The sequence below is a fragment of the Myodes glareolus genome, chromosome 21, assembly GCF_982192425.1.
Source record: "Myodes glareolus chromosome 21, mMyoGla1.1, whole genome shotgun sequence".
NCBI classification, from domain to species: Eukaryota; Metazoa; Chordata; class Mammalia; order Rodentia; family Cricetidae; genus Myodes; species Myodes glareolus.
In genome coordinates, this window is record NC_142046.1 from 22,469,815 (window position 1) to 22,487,175 (window position 17,361).

Sequence of the window (17,361 nt, forward strand, 5' to 3'; positions counted from 1 at the left end):
ATTAAAATGTTCTGGTGTCATCCATTTCTCTAAATTCTAAATGGCTTAAATAGATGAAGCATTAACCACTATATCCCCACATTTGCTAAATTTTAATTAACTTTGGTCCAATCTCCAATTGTTGACTGGTCTTGTAGAAAGAGACTTCTCTCTTGTATGAAAAAGTTCCCTTCAATCCCTCCAACCTAAAGAGCTTTCATCTTCAACGATTTACCCACACTGATTTAGTTTTCAGTTATTAGTTTGGGGCTCAGAATGGGAAGTGAGCAAACCTTACACCCTGGTGCATCCTAAAGGGCACTGGGTCCTCCTGTTTTATTATGTGGCACTTCCTGAGTTAGGAGGCACCCGGGGAAGTTTTCTACTAGGAGGTGCAAGGGCGAGGGTAGCAGTAAACCGCCTAACACTTTCAAGCCTGCAGCCCAGCAGCAGGCACACCCGCCGCCGGAAGTTCCCTGTCTCAGAGCAGGAAGGGCTCTTCGGCGCACGCGCCCTGGTGACTAGCGGGCCGGAAACTGGACGCCCGAGCCCGAAGGCCGGGCGGGGGCTCGGGCCGAGCGCAGCCTCTGGCAGTGGCTAGGCGTGTTTACGGTGGGCGAGAAGTTTAGCAGCCTGTGCGAGCGAGGAGGGCGGCCGGGAGGAGGATGCGGCTTGGCCGGGGCGCCCGCTGCAGGAGCTCGCCGCCGCCTCAGCCTCGGCCCCCGGCGAGGGTCCGCCCGCCGCCCCGCGTGTCCGGGTAGGTGCTGCTACCGCTGCCCGATCCCGGGCCAGCTCCGCTCGCCGCGCCAGCCACCGCCGCTTTGGTCGGTGCACTCCGGCCCTGTCCCCGGGGCCCTCCCTCTGGCGCTTCTGCTTCCTCTGGACGTCCCTGGCCCTCCCGGAGCCCGCTGCTTTGCCCCAGGTCCCCTTTTGCTCGCGTCTAACTCCTTCCTCACCTGCATCCACGTAGCTGCGCCTTTATGCCTTTCCCTTCCTTCCCAAAGCAAGCGGCTGCACCCCTCTGTCGTCTTGCCCTGTCCCCCTCACCTCAAGCAGGGGTATTGTAAACTGTCGTCCCTGTTAGCTCATTTTAGGGCGACTTTTCAATTCTCCAGACCACAGGAGCGTGCGTCTCCAACTACACTCTTGTCCTTAACTGCTCTTATTTACCAGGACGTGACAGGCTAATCCCGTAATTCAGGGTCTAATTTTTGAATATCGACAGTTTGTTTCCCCCCCTTTTCTTCCTTTGGCTGCTGTCTTCCCCCCAATTCTCCCTCTTCCTAAGTATAATGTATGTTTGTGTGCTAACTCAAGGGAAAGGGATGATAGAATTTTCTCCCTCGAAGAAATTGAAGGTCCCTGTAGAAATAAAAGCCGTCTCCTCTATTTCCACGACTGATTACTATGGTTAAGCTGTCTGCCCATTCTTCCCACGTTTCTGACATTTCATCTATATCTGAATAATTCTGGGCTTGGTTTGCCCCGTTAGGAGGCTTTTCTTATTTTCTTCTACAGTTGGAATCCACTGTTTATTGTGCGGGAAACTGAAGTAGCAAAAGGCTTATAACTCAGAAAATCACCCCTGCCCCCCGGATAATAAGAGTGGCAGAATATTTTAGATGATTATTCCATCATTCTTGAGAGAAGTGTTCCCTCATGGTTAGGCGCACAGAGTGTATAGTTGAATTGCCAAACTTCCTACTCCTGTTCTGGGTGTGAGAAAGTCATTTAACTCTTCGAGCCTTTAATATAAAAGAGATGGTGATAAAACTCTTCGGTGGTAGTAGTGCTTGCAGAAGTTAATGCCCTTAAAGTACTTGGAAGTGCCTGGGAAATGGTAAATACTTCAGAAGTGGTACTTGTATCATCAATTCTTAGCCCCACTTGATGGGATTGTTGGTAAGTTGATGATAGGAAAGGAAGGTAAGAATTGAGAGTTGGCCCAGGTGGTGGTGGCAGCACAAGCCTTTACTTCCAGCACCCAGGGAGGCAGAGGCAGGTGGATCTCTGTGAGTTCAAGGCCAGCCTGGTCTAGAGAGTGAGTTTCAGGACAGCCACAGCAGCTACACAGAGAAACCCTGTCTCGAAAAAACAAACAAACAAAGAAAAAAAGAGAGTTGCTTTATTTTTTTTAACTTAAGATTTTTTGATATATGTATGATTTGTACCGCATTGTTATGTGAATTAATATTTTTTAAAACACATGACTTTAACATTACGTTTCCTATTTTTGCATAGGAAAATTGGGACGCCTATTTCATATATCTGCTTGGAATGTGTAAAATTTCATTGTTTCGAGAATAAGTGAAGTGACATACCAGATTTTTCATAGTGGGAGAATTACATGATGGTTTTGGTGCAAGAAGTTAAATACTTAGAGCTGGGTTGATAGTCTTCTTCATGACTTTACATGCGGCAAAGCTTTGCCTTCATTTAGAAGAATGGCAACTCTTGTCATTGCACCTGTTACATACATTCATATTCCCAGACTTTTGCCTGATTGCTAAAATTTACTCACCTTGAACTTGTGACATTTTTTTCTGTATTTGTTTACCTTCTGTGAACTGTCATGTAAGATATTTTTGATTCACTTCATTATTCTAAGTAATAAAAATTGAACTATTTGCCCTTTTAATTACACAAATATATATATATATATACATATATATATATATATATATGTATATATATATATATATATATATGTACTTGTATTAGTTTCTTTCGTGTTGCAGGGATAAAATGCCATTACCAAAAGCAACATAGTGAATTTATTTTAGTGTATAGTCTGAGAGGGAGAGTCTATAATGGTGGGGAAGGTGTCATTGGAGGAGGCAGTGTGAGCAAGAAGGCAAGATGATGCATGTCTACCTCACACAGAAACCAGAGAGAGCAAGAGTAGGCATAACAAGTCTTCCTCTGTCCCGCCAGCCAGCTCAACTGTAGGTTAGGCTTGTTCCTAACTAGCTCTTATGGCTCAACGTAACCCATATTTTTAAATCTACATTCTACCATGTGGCTTTTTACCTTCCATTCTGTACCTACAACTTGTCCTGAGACTCCTGGCATGTGCTCTGTGTTCCTAGATTCATCCCCAGTTCCTCTCTTTGCCTGGATGTCTGGCTTATTCACCCTGCCTACCTATTGGCCGTCTAGCTTTTTATTAAACAATCACAGTAACACATTGTTTTACAGTGTTGTCAAATATCTTGCAACAGGTTGGAAATGGGACAAGGCTAGAAACTCCCTAAGGATGTGCTTCCTCCAGCAAGACTTGAACCACCTATATATTCCATAGTTCCCAAAACAGTACTACCAGCTGGACCCAGTGTCAAACACATGAACCCAACAGGGACATTTCTCATTCACATCATCACAGTACATAACTTGAAATAAAAATATTCTCCCATGTAGAGTCTGAAATGGTTTAGTATTACCTATGGAATGTGCATTTTGCTTTGGATGACACTGCCTTTGCTAGAGTTATGCCTTGGCCTAGAACAGTCCTAAGTTTTGCACATCCAGATTCTGTCTCCTACCTTCTCTTCAGTTGTTGCTAATGTTAATTTCTTGGTTTGCTCATATTTACATTTGTTTTTTGGCTTTAAGATAATGTAGGCAGCACAACTGGAAGAAAAATAACTGACACAGATCTGACTTTTAAAGCTTTGAGACTGAGAGAGAAGGAAGAAAATTGGCATGCAGTGTCTATCTCTTCCTCATTGGAAAACACTGAAGCCCTTGTCCATGGTCCCAGGAAAAATCAAAATTTTAATACTATAATGTCTTGCAGAGTGTATCTCAGAAGCAGCTTTCATGGTACTAGCTGTATATCACTCTTGAGAACGTTTACTTCTGAGAACAAAATAGTTATTGCAGTCAGATTTTTGGGATTTAATTTCTGTAGAGAATTGGATAAGGAATGCTCTGTTAGAGAATGATGATGATGATGATGACGATGACGTCTCTGCCACCATCCTCTAGTGTGGCACTGACAGATGGCGGTAAGTAAGCAGATCCATTGAAATGAGGACTGGTAGTCATGTTAAAGATAATGATCAGTGACTAATGTTTATAGAACACTGTGTCATACACAAACTCGTATTATTTAGACTGGGACTCCTTTAAAGAACGCTTTGCTACCGTTCCCTTTTTGCAAAATAGGAACTTGAAACAATATTGTTTCTGCAGTTGAGTAAGCTGTGCAGTGACAACGAATGACTTAGAGTCTGTGATCCTTTGCTGCCAGCCCCTTTTGGCTGGCTACAGTAGGTAGGCTTCTCACCTTTCTGAATATCTCCCTTATTTTTAAAAATTGGATCTAGATGCTGAGGTTTCCTTTAGGTTTTAGGGAAATAAAGCAGTGCTGTGTAGAGAGCACTTGGGACAGCTTATCTGAGGCCGCGTGTGTGACCAGATACGGAAGGCGTTTGTGCTTGATTGTCTTGCTCTTTGTCTTGTTTCAGCAACACAATAGAATGAATGTTTTTGTATGTCAGATGGCTGTTAAAGTTTTTAAAAGTTTGTGAAGTAGTTGTATTGTTAGTTCAATGAACATGCTTGGAATGGCTTTGAATATAGCTGTAAGCATCATTTGGTTTGAGCATGCAGCTCAGTGTTAGAATCGTGCACATCTAAGATGCTGCTTTCTAGTCCAGGTACTTGGGGATAAGTAATTTGAACAAGAAATGATTTAGGGTTGAAACAGTAGAGTTGAAGTAGCTTTTATTTTTCAAATATTTGAAAGACAAAATTGACAGGACTTGGTTATAGACTAGATTTGGAATCCCCGAGAGGAGAAGCCTGGCTCCAGGAGGGTGTAGCCTGAGAGGCAAGTGTCCATGACCAGTAGTATGATTGCCGCTATGCAGTGCCTGCAGAGGACAGATGATGGTCTTGGCTTTCCTGGCAGTGGAGTTACATATGGTTGTGATCCACCATGTCAGTGCTGGAAACTGGACAACCAGGTCCTCTGCAAGAGCAGCAAATGTGCCAAACCTCAGCCATCTCTGCAGACTCCAGGAAACAAATTGGAATGCAGCTGAGAAGTCAGTTAAAACTACAGAATACACTCTGGCTTAAGCAACATGCAGACAATTTTGACATTTTCAGTCAGTCCGCCCCTAAATTATTTGATGATTAAATTCTGTTTAATTGCCAAAGTTACCACTATAAACATAGAGGGGGCAATCTATAACGTGAGCCATATTTTTCTTTCTGAGCTCAGGCCCATTTTTTTTTTTAAGTGACACTTGGATTCTATACATATCTACACTCACTATCCCTTAGTAATTTAGAGTCATTTTTAGAAGACTCACCATCAGGTACGAGGTCTAGATTTAGGTGTGCAGTTAAGAATTTGGAGTGTTGATAACAGTGGACAGGTAGAAGCATATTTGTTACTCTGGTGTGAATAGTGCTGTCAAAGCAGTTTGTTAGAGTTGCCTTGGAAAAAGAGTGGTGTTGGGCCAGAGTGTTTATCGGCCATTGGACTTAGGTGGAGTCGGTAATATAGTAGCTGAGAAGGGTAAAGAAATCCTTCAGGTGATTTGACAGCATGTCTAGGCAGAGGTTATTAACGCTGTAAATGGCAAAGCCTTGATTGAGCAGGGTCCCAGTCAAGGAAAATAGTGATGTGAAGGAAAAAGGATTTAAGATGTATCTTACATTGTTTTGAGGTAATCTCTTTTGGTAGGTCAGGCCCGCCTTGAACTTCAGTCTCTTATGCAGGGAATGAATATATTCAATCATTGCATGCCCAGTAAAATGGGTTTTAAATTGTTTTTACAGCCCTCACCCCCACTATGTGTGTGTGTGTGTGTGTGTGTGTGTGTGTGTGTGTGTACACATACATACTTGCCATGGTGCATGTGTAGAGGTCAGAGGACGTTGTGGAAGTGATTTCCTTCCTTCCACATAGGTTCCAGGGATTGAACTCAGGTCGTTAGGCTTGGTTGTAGGTACACTAAACTACTGAGCCCGCTCACAGAAACATGGAAGTACTGTCTTTAAAACGACAGAGAGGCTCTGTATAATGTGCTACTGAAACACTGTGTTATTCTAATCTAAGGTAGTCTCCATAAATTTTATGTTATAAAGTTATGACTTTTGAAATTTCCTTTTGCAATTTATTATCACCCTTAATATCTGCTGCTCCTGTGTTCTTCCTGCTTTTTAGTTCTGTAGGTCATTGTAAGTAACAATTGGGCTTTTCATATGTTCTGGAATGTTGTCGTCATTATTTCTTAATTACTAGAATAATATATGGATTGTGTAACATAATTATGTGCAACTGAACTTTCCATAGCTAAAACTACCAAATTTAAAATTTAAGGGACTAGATGGGGTGGCGCACACTTGTAATTCCATCATCCAAGTGGCTGAGATAGGAAAATTATCAGCCCCAGGTACTCAGGGACTAGATAGTGAAGCATTTTCTCTAAATACATAAAGCAATATTGTCCTCAGAGCATTGTCTCAAATTGTGCTTGTGATAGGTTGCATGCATCCCTACCTTGAATGTGAGCTGGTAATAGCACCTTTAATAATACCTGTAGAACAATAACATTTAGAAAACGTGTTCCTCTACCTTTGGGAGAATAAGTAGCTGAGGGGAAGGAAGCCTGTGAACTGGGAGAGTTTAGGGTAGGGAGATTATGGGAAGAGCTGGGATACTAGCATGGACTTTGAAATGTGTAACAGGTACTTGTGATACTGAGGGAACCTGGAGGGCAGCAGAGGTGTGGTATGCTGATAACACCATGGCTTGCCATTTGTCCCTTTTGGCAGTGATTACTTTAATGGGTCCTTTGGTAGAGGGAACTGGCTTCACAAGTTCCTGAGGAATGCTGGCTTTTGTCTCGCCACCAGGAAATGGAGTTTCTTTGGACCTGACAATTTACTGTTGGTTATGATTTTTCTACATTGTTTTGGGGAATTTTCTGTTTATGACAGATACTTATTTGTACTTTTCTTGTAGTGTTCTGATTTGGTTTAGTATTAAGGTCATGATAGGTTGGATCTTCCAACAGTTTGTAAAGAATTGTTATAATTTCTTTTTTATTATTTCTTTTATTTTTAGGATATAATATAATTACATCATTTCTTTCTCCTCCCTTTAAACCCCTTATGTATTCCCTACGACGTTTTTTCTTTGTTGTTACATGAATACACACACGTGCTTGTACACACACACACACACACTTAAATATAATCTGCTCAGTCTGTGTATATTGTTACTTGTATGTATGTTTCGGGGCTGGCCATTTGATATGGATAGTCAAGTGGTCTCCCTCTGGAGACTTTTCTCCTACTTTCAGCGTTCCTTTGTTGTCTACAGTTCTGTGCACAGGCTGAGGCCTTGTGGTCTTTTCCTTGTATGCTTAACTATGGCTGTTGTTGTGCCTGCACACTCATGTGTAGGCAGTCACGTTTGTAGACTTCATGAGCACAGATGCTGACATTATGGGAGAGAATTTCACATCAAACTCCCTGAGTTTGCTAGCTTTTATAATCTTTCTGCTCCATCTTTTACAATGTTTCTAAGTCTTGGATGTTCAGTATACATGCAGTTTGTTTCTTAAAAAAATCATTTTAGTCTGCACTTCATTTTTGACTCCACAAATACATAAGAGGTCAACTATATACTCATTCATTGTTAATACCTTTTTTAATTTTTTTTTTTTTTTGGTGTTTCAAGACAGGGTTTTTCTGTAGTTTTAGAGCCTGTCCTGGAACTAGCTCTTGCAGACCAGGCTGGCCTCAAACTCACAGAAATCCGCCTGCCTCTGCCTCCTGAGTGCTAGGATTAAAGGCGTGGGCCACCACTGCCTGGCCAATAACTTTCTTTTTAAAGGTTGTTTTGGTACATCCACAAATTTCACTAAGTTGTCTTTTAATTTCATTTAATTTAGTGTATTTGGCAATGTGTTAATATCCAGGTGTTTTGAGATTTCTCAACCATCTCTATCTTTGATTTGTAATTTAATTCCACTGTGGTTTATGAGCAGTATATATAATTTATGCATCTGTAACCTTGTAATAGTGAGCAGTAATTCTAGTTCTTACATATTCTGCTGCATTAGCTTTATATCATATCTTATTTTTTAGCTATCATTATTGCTATAAAATGGTATTACATTGTGAATAGGTTTTCTCGAAATAAATATGACTTCTTTCCTTGTAGACATACTCAGGGAAAATGGAACAGAGACCTGTGGAGTCTCACATTCTGTAAGATGGTCTCAGTTAACCACATGCAGAATATGAAACAGATTTAAATATTGTTTGAGGAAAATAAGATTCTCATAAAAATGATAACTTTCCAATATAATTTATTAGTGTTTGACAAATGATACATGTCTGTGTAGCTTACTACACATGGCACAACTTTTTAAACTTCGCAAGCAAGTCAAGTTTTTAGGCACTTATTGAGTTAATCTGCGATCTTGCTACTTTAATTACACAGCAGTGTAATATAATGACTAGTGACCTACTACCAAGGTTGTGATGTCTCTTTTGTTCTTCTGTAAGATTTTGTTACATTTTAAGATTATGTTACTGTCTACATGAGTTTACTGTTTCCAGAACTGGAAATGACCAAATATTGAGAAATTAAATTTCACTATGGGCTCATAACATGCTTATTTTGATATTTAATTTTTTGTTATATGTATATTTAAAACTTATATTTCACTGAAGGTTACTAGGTTTTATTTTTCACTATTGAGTTATGAAATTAAAGCCACTTACATATCATGCCAGGCAGGTAGTTATTTTAGCTGCTGGGCTTCACAGATAGGTAAGACTGTTGATATTTCTCTTTCAACGTCATGCATAGCTGTAAATGGCAGTTCCTTTGCTCTCTTTGTCCCATAGACGTTTCCAAATAATCATTTAGAGGTTTAAATTAATTAGTAATGCTTGACCAATAGCTCAGCCTTAGCACTAGCTAACTCTTACATTAAAGTTAACCCATATCTCTATGCTTCGTCATGTGACTCAAGGCTTTTTACCTCATTTTCAACGTCCTGCTTGTTTGACGACTGACTTGTTTGGCATCTGTCTTGATTCCACCCCTTCTCATCTGAGTTCTCAGTTTGATTGTTCTGCCAAACTTCTCCTGGTTGACTATTGGTCAGCCAGCTTTTATCATTAACCAATAGGAACAATCCATATTCATTCACATCATACAGAAAGATCATCCTACAGCACATAGCACCTTATTGTGCTATGAAAGTTAGCCATCAGGAAGGACGTTTCCCAGTCAATATCTACTGGAATTCTTGATGCCCTGAGATCAAAATGTACAGTATCTTCCCAGCAGGGTCTGGTGGGCATCCAAGAGCAGTGGAAATAGCCTGTAATATTTGTATTGATTTTGAATGTGGGAGGTCTAAACTCTTATTGAATATAGGTTATATTAGAATCCTCCCACATTAATCAGTAATCAAGGAAATGTTTACAAATGTGGCTACAGCTAGTCCAGTGGAGGTATTTTTCTCAATCAGGGTTCCTCTTGCCAGTTGACTATAGCGTGTGTCAACAACAGCAACAACGGCAAACCTAACCTGGACAAACACTGAGGATTTGGAGCTGCAAATTCACTCCTGCCATGAGTGATTTCGGAGATATATTTGATGCTGCTCCCTTTATTGGCGTCTTTGAGTTCTAACAAAAAGTATATTTTTGTAACTTGTGATAATCTTGAATTGCCAGGTAGGAGTAAGTGACAATGACGGATATTATCCAGGCATCTCTAGTGAAACAGAATGAATAGCATAAATCTATATATATATATTTAAAGGGGACTTACAGGTTGTGGTCTGGCTAGCCCAACAGTGGCCATCTCTTGACATAAAGGCTAGGAATAGCTTCTTAGTCCACAAGGCTGAATGTTTTAGCTGGTCTCTAGACTACATTGGAATCTCGAAGAAGGCTCTAATGCCAGTTAAGGAATGAACATACCTGTGAGAATGAGGCCAAGCAGGCTAGATGGAAAACTTAACTTCTCACTTGTTCTTTTACGTGTGTTGCCACCAGAATGTGTAGCCCAGATTTAAGGTGGGAATCTAATCTCAAATGATCCAGACTTGGTAGGTCTTCCCATCTCAATTAATTCAGTGAAGACACTCTCACAAATGTGTCCAGCTGCTTGGCTTTTAGTTGATTCCAAATATTGTGAAGTTGACAGCCAAGATCAGCCATCATAAGTGTGGAAGGGTATATGAATTGAAAAACTGGTCAGTTCATCTTAGAGGACGCTTACTGGCTCTGTTTAATAAAGCTGTGTGGCATGATGCAAATATTTGCTTTATAACATAGGAGCTATTACTTTATAGGTCTGTGAACAGTCAAAGTGACTCTAGAACAGCCTTGGAATTGAATTAATAATTTTACAATTTAAGTTGAAATAGGTATGTTTGTGTAGGGCCTACCATTATGAACAGTCTGAAAGCTCTTGTGATATTTAATATAATCTCTTCAACTAGTTATTTCATAATTTGGTAATACTTTTATTTTGAAGCAAATCGTTTGACAGCTGTGAGTTTTAAACAGTACTAATTAATGAAATCTATACTCTTTGAAAGCTGTTAGTCTGCTTTTTTTGAGGCCTTTCTGTGCTTTATTCATCAGCTCAAATAAAGGTGGTGATCTTGAGGAATAGAGGATTTACCTGGAGGTTGTGGTAATGGAACAAAGAAGTGGATTGTTAAGCATGCTCTCTAGAAAGTGTTGGAAGTGATACCATGTGATTTCATGTTTGATAAGGAAGATAATTGTAAGAAAAACTGGTGACAGAGCAGGGATGTATTAGTAGAAAGGTATTAAAGGATTAAATCTGCTATAAAAAGGTAAAACAGGATTTATTTTCAGAGCTAGTAAAGCTATCCAACAAGTTTATATGAGAAACATTGATAGCATGTTAAGTAGATGAGATTTAGAAGGGCAAGGAATTGGTTGCTAGTAGGTTGAAAGTCAACAGGTGTGAGGAGTAGTCTTATTGATGTTTGGAATAGTAACGGTTAGAAGTGAGGGAGGCAGTCATGAAATCTCCAATAAACCGAAGGGGAAGAAATGATACATCAGTGGAGAAGAGTAAAAGCTTAGCCCCTGAAGTTGTCAGTTTTGGCAGAAGGTTAGAAAAGTGGTCTGGAAACAATGATGAGGAGTTGGAGGAACCTGGCTGCAGTGCTGCTCCATCTTCACACGTGTCAGGAAGGCCAGTGAGTTTGGGGGCATTGCTTATCTACTTCATCTCTCTGATCTTTATTGTCTTTGTCTAAATAGACTGGTTCCTGGTCTGTTTAGAAACTTGTTCACTATATGCTAAAGAAATGGAAAAAAAATCAGAGTCTTGGAGTTCTAGAACAAGAAGAATTGCTTAGATTTGTTTGAATGACTTTAAAACAGATAAAAACAAATTATTTTAATATATATTTAAAATATGTAGTTAATCAGTTGTAATGAAGCATTTCTTTCAGACGGTTAGTAGAGGAAATAATAGTATAAGTATTTACATAAACTAGCGGCCTGCAGTTTCTTGATTTTTTTTTAAGTAAAAGTTTTACTTCCATTTTTAATCATGAGTATATGTCAGTGTGATTGTACATATGAGTGTGGCATCCTTGAAAGCCAGAAGCGGGCTCAGAATCCCTTGGAATTAAGAGTTAACTCCAGTTGTTAATTATAAGCGACCCAGCATGGGTGCTGGATACTGAATTCAGGTCCTCTGCAAAGGCAGTGTGTACTCTTAACTGCTGAGCCATCCCATCCCATCCCTTGAGCCCCTCTTGATGAATTTAAGATGTTTCAGAGACTATTTTACACTTGGTTGTCAGGACGGTATTGCAAGATTAGTGCAGAATTTTTGATAGATACTGCTGCTCCCATCTCTGGCAGCTAATTTACTTTGGTGTTTCTTTTGTTCTTGTTGTAGTGAATTTTTCAGTGAGTTATAGCAGACTAATAATAAGGGACAATGAGTAAATAAGTCAAGCAATTCAAGGTCAAAAGTTCTGACCATTGCTTCATGAAGCAAGCAGAAAAATAAGAACTTTTACGATTTTATTTTTAAAAAATGTTAATCAATTCTTTAATGAAATCTTCTTGAGACAGTAGAAATTAGGGAAAGAGGGGAGAAAAGAGAAGGGTAGCTTTTATTTGGTATGAAAGTTTCAGCAGTCAGGTGAGCTTGAAACATGCCCAGAGTCAGTATCAGTGCACACAGAATTAGTAACGGACAGTGCAGAAACTATCCTAAATACTTTATAGACCTTACTTGTTACACCCTTGCCCACTCTAGTCTTTCTGTGATTGACAAATTAGATATTTCTTTTCTGAAAAGAGAAAACTAAGGGCCAGAAAATGAAATCAGTTTAAAGGTTATAAAATAGCCCTTTATTTTTTCCAACATAATATTTTATTGATTATTTGGGGATTTCATATAATGCACCTCATGGCACTTGTTTCCCATTCCTCCCAAGTCCACCCTCCCACCCTTGTGATCTTACCCTCCTCCCCAACTAAAAAACAAAAGCAAAAATAAAAAATACACCAGATCCAATTCGTGTTTGCCCATATACTCACTGAAACATGGTCAGATTCCCAGTGACCAGCCCCTTAAAGTTAACCGAGTCTTCCGTACCCCCCAGCCAACTATGAAGAGATGCACTTCAGCATCTTTGTCACAATTTTTAAGGACTCTCTTCCCTAGTTTCCTGCCTACACTATTTCTTTTCTTCCGAACTTGGAGGGTATGGCACAGAAGCCTTCAGTGTCCTCATTCTCAATTATGAGTCTTCAGTCATTGATCCCACTGCAAAAGATGCTTTCCTGCCATTACCAGCCACTGGCAACACGGATTATGAACTTCCACATTACTTCAAATGGCAGCGTGGACCATGGGCATTCACATGACCTTTAGCAGCAGCCCAGGCCACAGATATCCACATAGCTTCTGGTTGTAATACAGGCCACCAACATGAACATGGTCTCAAGTGGCAGCATGCTCCACAGACATCCAGATGTTCTCTGGCAGAAATATGGGCCAGGAACATAAACATGATCTCAGGTGGCAGCACAGACTGTGGACACCAACATGACCTCCAGTGGCAATGTTGATCATGGACATCAATATGGCCTCTGGTGGTAACACAGACCGTGAACATTAGCATGGCCCCGAGTCGTAGCATGGATCGTGGGGACTGACGTTGTGTCCAGTGGCAGCACAGATCACAGACATTGGCCTACAGCGGCAGCATTGACTGCAGTTTACCAGCATGGCCTCCTTGAAGCAGCAGCATGGAGCATGGAGACCTTTTGAGGATGTCCAACAACAACAACAACAACAAAATGAACCGGTCTCTGTCTGGGACATCATGCTATTGCTCAGAGCCACGGTGATTGGCTGCATAACACATTCAAGCCTGCAGGATCTCCAGGCTGCTGCACACCTCGCTGCTGGCCCTGCTTTCCTTCTAGTTTCACCTCTCTCAACCACAGGCACCACGCCGTTCTGCCATCTTTCCCACCTCTACAGCACAAAGTGGCATTGCAAACTATAGTATGTCACACAGTATTCCCCCCCACCCCACCCAAAACAGCTTTACCTGTAATACTTATTATTGCAACAAGTCTTTGATCTGGTTCAAGATTGCTGGTTTCTGAAACACCGTAAATACTAGACTATCGCTGAAAATCATCTAGGATATCCTGTTGTTGCCCAGAGTCCAGATGATCTTTTAGTTGGTCAGTGTGTCCAGAAGCAGGATCTGTGAGAACTCTAGGTTTGCTGCATACCTCTTGCCCTTGCTACTGGCCACCTCACACATTTAGTGGGTACAACCATTGTGCTTGCAGCCCCGTGAGCTGCAGAAAAGTTGGCTTCGTGCTGCAGAACTGGCATGCTTGCCTGATCATGCAGGCAGACTGAGGACCAGCCAAACTGCAATGACATGTTCCTTTGTGCGCTGCAGCTGCACTCCCATTGGGTTGCTGCCCAGTCTCCAGCCTCTTCTCGCCACACTGCTCTGCTCCACCATCTTTTCTTCCAATATCATGAGACCACTTTTTAAATGCATCTTCCAATAGGACCTTCCTTATTTATTTGTTTCAGTAATATTGCATGCTCTGCAGACTCATCCTCCTCTGTTGAATCTCCCCTAGAGTCTCCAGCCCTTTGTTTTTTAAGTTAACAAAGTTATATACATAGATTTATAAGGGTCACTTTAATGAGCTTTGATAGAGGTATTCAACAACTCAGTGGAGATATAAATCAATCCCATAGTTCCATGAAGTTCCCTCAGGTTATGTAATTCCCGGGAGAATGCTTGGGTATCAAGGACCTTCACTTCATGGATTAAAAAGTAGATAAAACTGTTAGAGATAAGCATCATGAGAGCATCTAAGTCAATAGCCGATAGAAAAACAGATGGGGAGCCCAATGATAAAAAGTAAAAAAGCAAGGATAAGCCTAAAAACCTTATTCGAGTAAAATTCTCTTTCATTATTCCTGATAATGCTGTTTTCTAAGTTAATTCTATCTTTGAGTTTTATATTAATGCACAAATAAGACTATAAGTGCTTTCTCTGTACCAGATACTAGTAATTATCTTCTGTGTGTTCCTCTTGAACACACTAGTATTTTGAATTTATTATTGTCCTTTTATGAATAGAAAAAATGAGGCTTAGAGAATTCACACTGCTTTTGAAACTAAATCTAATATCTCAACTTTGATAATATTCTCTGAATTATTCTTTTAAGAGTAGTCTAACTTTGTGCTTTGTTTTTGAAGGCAGTAAATTACATATAGCTTTTTAAAGCATGTCATTCTTTAGCAGTGGCCTAATTTAATGTTTAGTTAATAATAAATTTGACTTACTATATCAGGCATATAGATGAAAATATAGTAATCAAAAGGAATTTCAAATTGAAAAAGTAGTCACATTTTCAACTAGAAATTATGAGTTTATTTTCTGATTTCCTGACTTTTTAGAAAAAAAAATCTATACCGTAAGATTTTGTCAGTTTTTTTTTGCATTTAAATTTTCCTTGTCTGCAATAGGCTCTTCACATGACTTTTTAAAATACCTTTATTCAAACTTTTATTGATTATATTAATAACATTTTAGTATTTCATTTTATGTGTTTGGGTGTTTTGTATATATGAATCTCTTGAAATCACATGCAGTCTGATGCTCTAGGAGGTATTACAGACAGTTGTGGAGTGCTGGAAATCTAATCCACTTTATCTGAGAGAGCAACAAGTGCTCTTACCCACTGAGCCGTCTCTCTAGCCCCCACCCCTTTCACAGTACTTTTTAGAAGATCAGATGAAATAATATGTATAGACATAAAGTTTAAGGTATGGAGCAAAATCTTACTGATCATTGTATAATTAACTGCAGTATAGTTTGTAATTCATGAAGAAGCATTACGGAAATGGTCAGGTAGCTTGTGAACAAATTATTGTACTAAGAAAAAGGCTAAGTTTTATCACAGAACTGATATTTAAGAAAAGCAAATTAGCCCTGTCTTTATGCACATTGTCTTTCAGTCATGTCCAGTTCCATATGGTACCAGTGTCCCTCACACAGTGAGCTTTAGGCAGTTGACCAAGGGGGAGTTGAGGTCATGACCCAGCTTCTGTTAGCTTACAACCTACAAAATTAAGTGTGACTTCAGGTAGATTGAGGATCCAGAAGGTGTGGCTAGCCTGTGTACACTCATCAGCAAGCTTCATCCAGGCCATGCCTTCAGAATCAGCTGCTTCACACATAACTGACACCTGCTAGAAAACCTCTCCAACTTCAAGGCCATGGTCATCTATGTGTGTAACTGTCAGAGAGTGGAAACATGATGCAGCTGACAGGGAAGGGTATGTCATAGAGCCACTGCACATGTCATCAAATGGAGAAGCAACAGCTGAACTTGGATACTGATAGCTAAGAAGATGTTGCTAGTGCCTCCTTGGGCTGCGGTTGTACACCCACAAATGTGCCAACCAATCCAGTATGGTGGCCTGTGGTTCCAAGTGATATCTCTACAGCCACAAGAACTGCATCACTGCTGTGGATTGACTGCAGCACCGTCTTTTCGATGGGGACCAACAAGTCCTCTAGTCAGGTAGGTATGACAGCCCAGGGTTCCATAACTACAACACCAAACTGGGAACACACAATATGACAGCTCTTCTCTGTCCCTAAAGAAGGTCTACCTGCATGCAGGGTACTGACAGGAATGGCCATGTCTGAAGGGGCAGATATATGACTCTGTATTTCCTGCAGGGCTCCATCTAGGGGCAGTTGTCCAGTCGAGGCCCTGGAACACACCTACCACCACGAGGAAAAGACTGGCCACTGTGGACTATTTCTTATTCCCCTTAAGATGAGAACTATGGATTTACATTGACAGTTATGGGGGCCTAACCTCAGGACCTGAAAATGATCCATTTTTCATGGGATGACTCTCATGAATGGAAGCCAAGTACCTGTATGGACCCATTGAATACAGTATATCTGGTATTTTGTCCTCAGGTGGATTATTAGTGACTTTTCCAGTGCTCTGGATCTCTGTTAGTTTGGTCGAAGATTCTTTAATTTTTTTTTATTTTATTTTTTTTTCACTCTGAGCTGGTTAAGAAGGATTCTATTTTATCAGGTACCATTTTTGTTTGCTTTCAAAGTTTTTGGTTTACAATATCTGGTTTGGTTGCTTTGTGAGTAAGCATTTTGATCTTGATATTTGGTTTGATTTGCTTGCTTGCTTTTCGATCTTTGAAGGCATTTTGATTCTGACTTTTTAGCTCATTTCCAGTATTATTCAGTTTTGAAAATTTGAAAACATTTTGGTTTTGGTGTTGTCTTGGTTTTTCTTATCTCTGAAAGATTTTGATTTCTTATTTCTTATCATTTGTCCTTTGTCTCCTGACATTCCTTAAATGCACAATTCTACGTTTTTCTGCGGCTTCTCCCATGACCGTGCCAGGCCTTTAACTTAGGTATTTTATGAGGGCCTGATGATAAAGATAGCAGGCTAAAGGTCTGGCAAGGTCACAAGAAAAAGCAGGAGTCTAGTCTATAAATTAAACTTCAACTCCACAAAGATTTTGTTTAATTCTTCTTATCCAAATTATACTAAAGAGATCAATGACTAATAATAACATTAATGATGTTTTATACTTTAAGTACTGCTTTTCTTAATTTAGTTGTTATCTAAAATGTTCCATAGTACAGTCTGCTGAGATTAAACAGTAATTAATGTTTTAGTTATGTACAGGAGAGATACTACAATAACTCCTTTCTAAAGTACCATTTTTATCTGCTTAGATATATATAAATGAGAGAGTTCATCAAATGCAAGTAACTGTAGATAGAGGG

At 40.0% G+C, this 17,361-nt stretch overlaps 1 protein-coding gene across 4 annotated transcripts in view; it reads left to right on the plus strand.

Annotated features, from left to right (window-relative positions):
• Window positions 1–496: 496 nt before the first annotated feature.
• Window positions 497–17,361, plus strand: part of Spopl (speckle type BTB/POZ protein like) — a 52,187-nt gene continuing 35,322 nt past the window's right edge. For 2 of the 4 annotated variants that reach the window (XM_085681200.2, XM_085681203.2), the window contains exon 1: window positions 498–736. The gene's annotated coding sequence lies outside the window, so the exon portion shown is untranslated. Of the gene's footprint in view, window positions 737–17,361 lie in introns of all 4 variants that reach the window. The other 2 variants (XM_085681201.2, XM_085681202.2) reach the window with 2 other exon arrangements.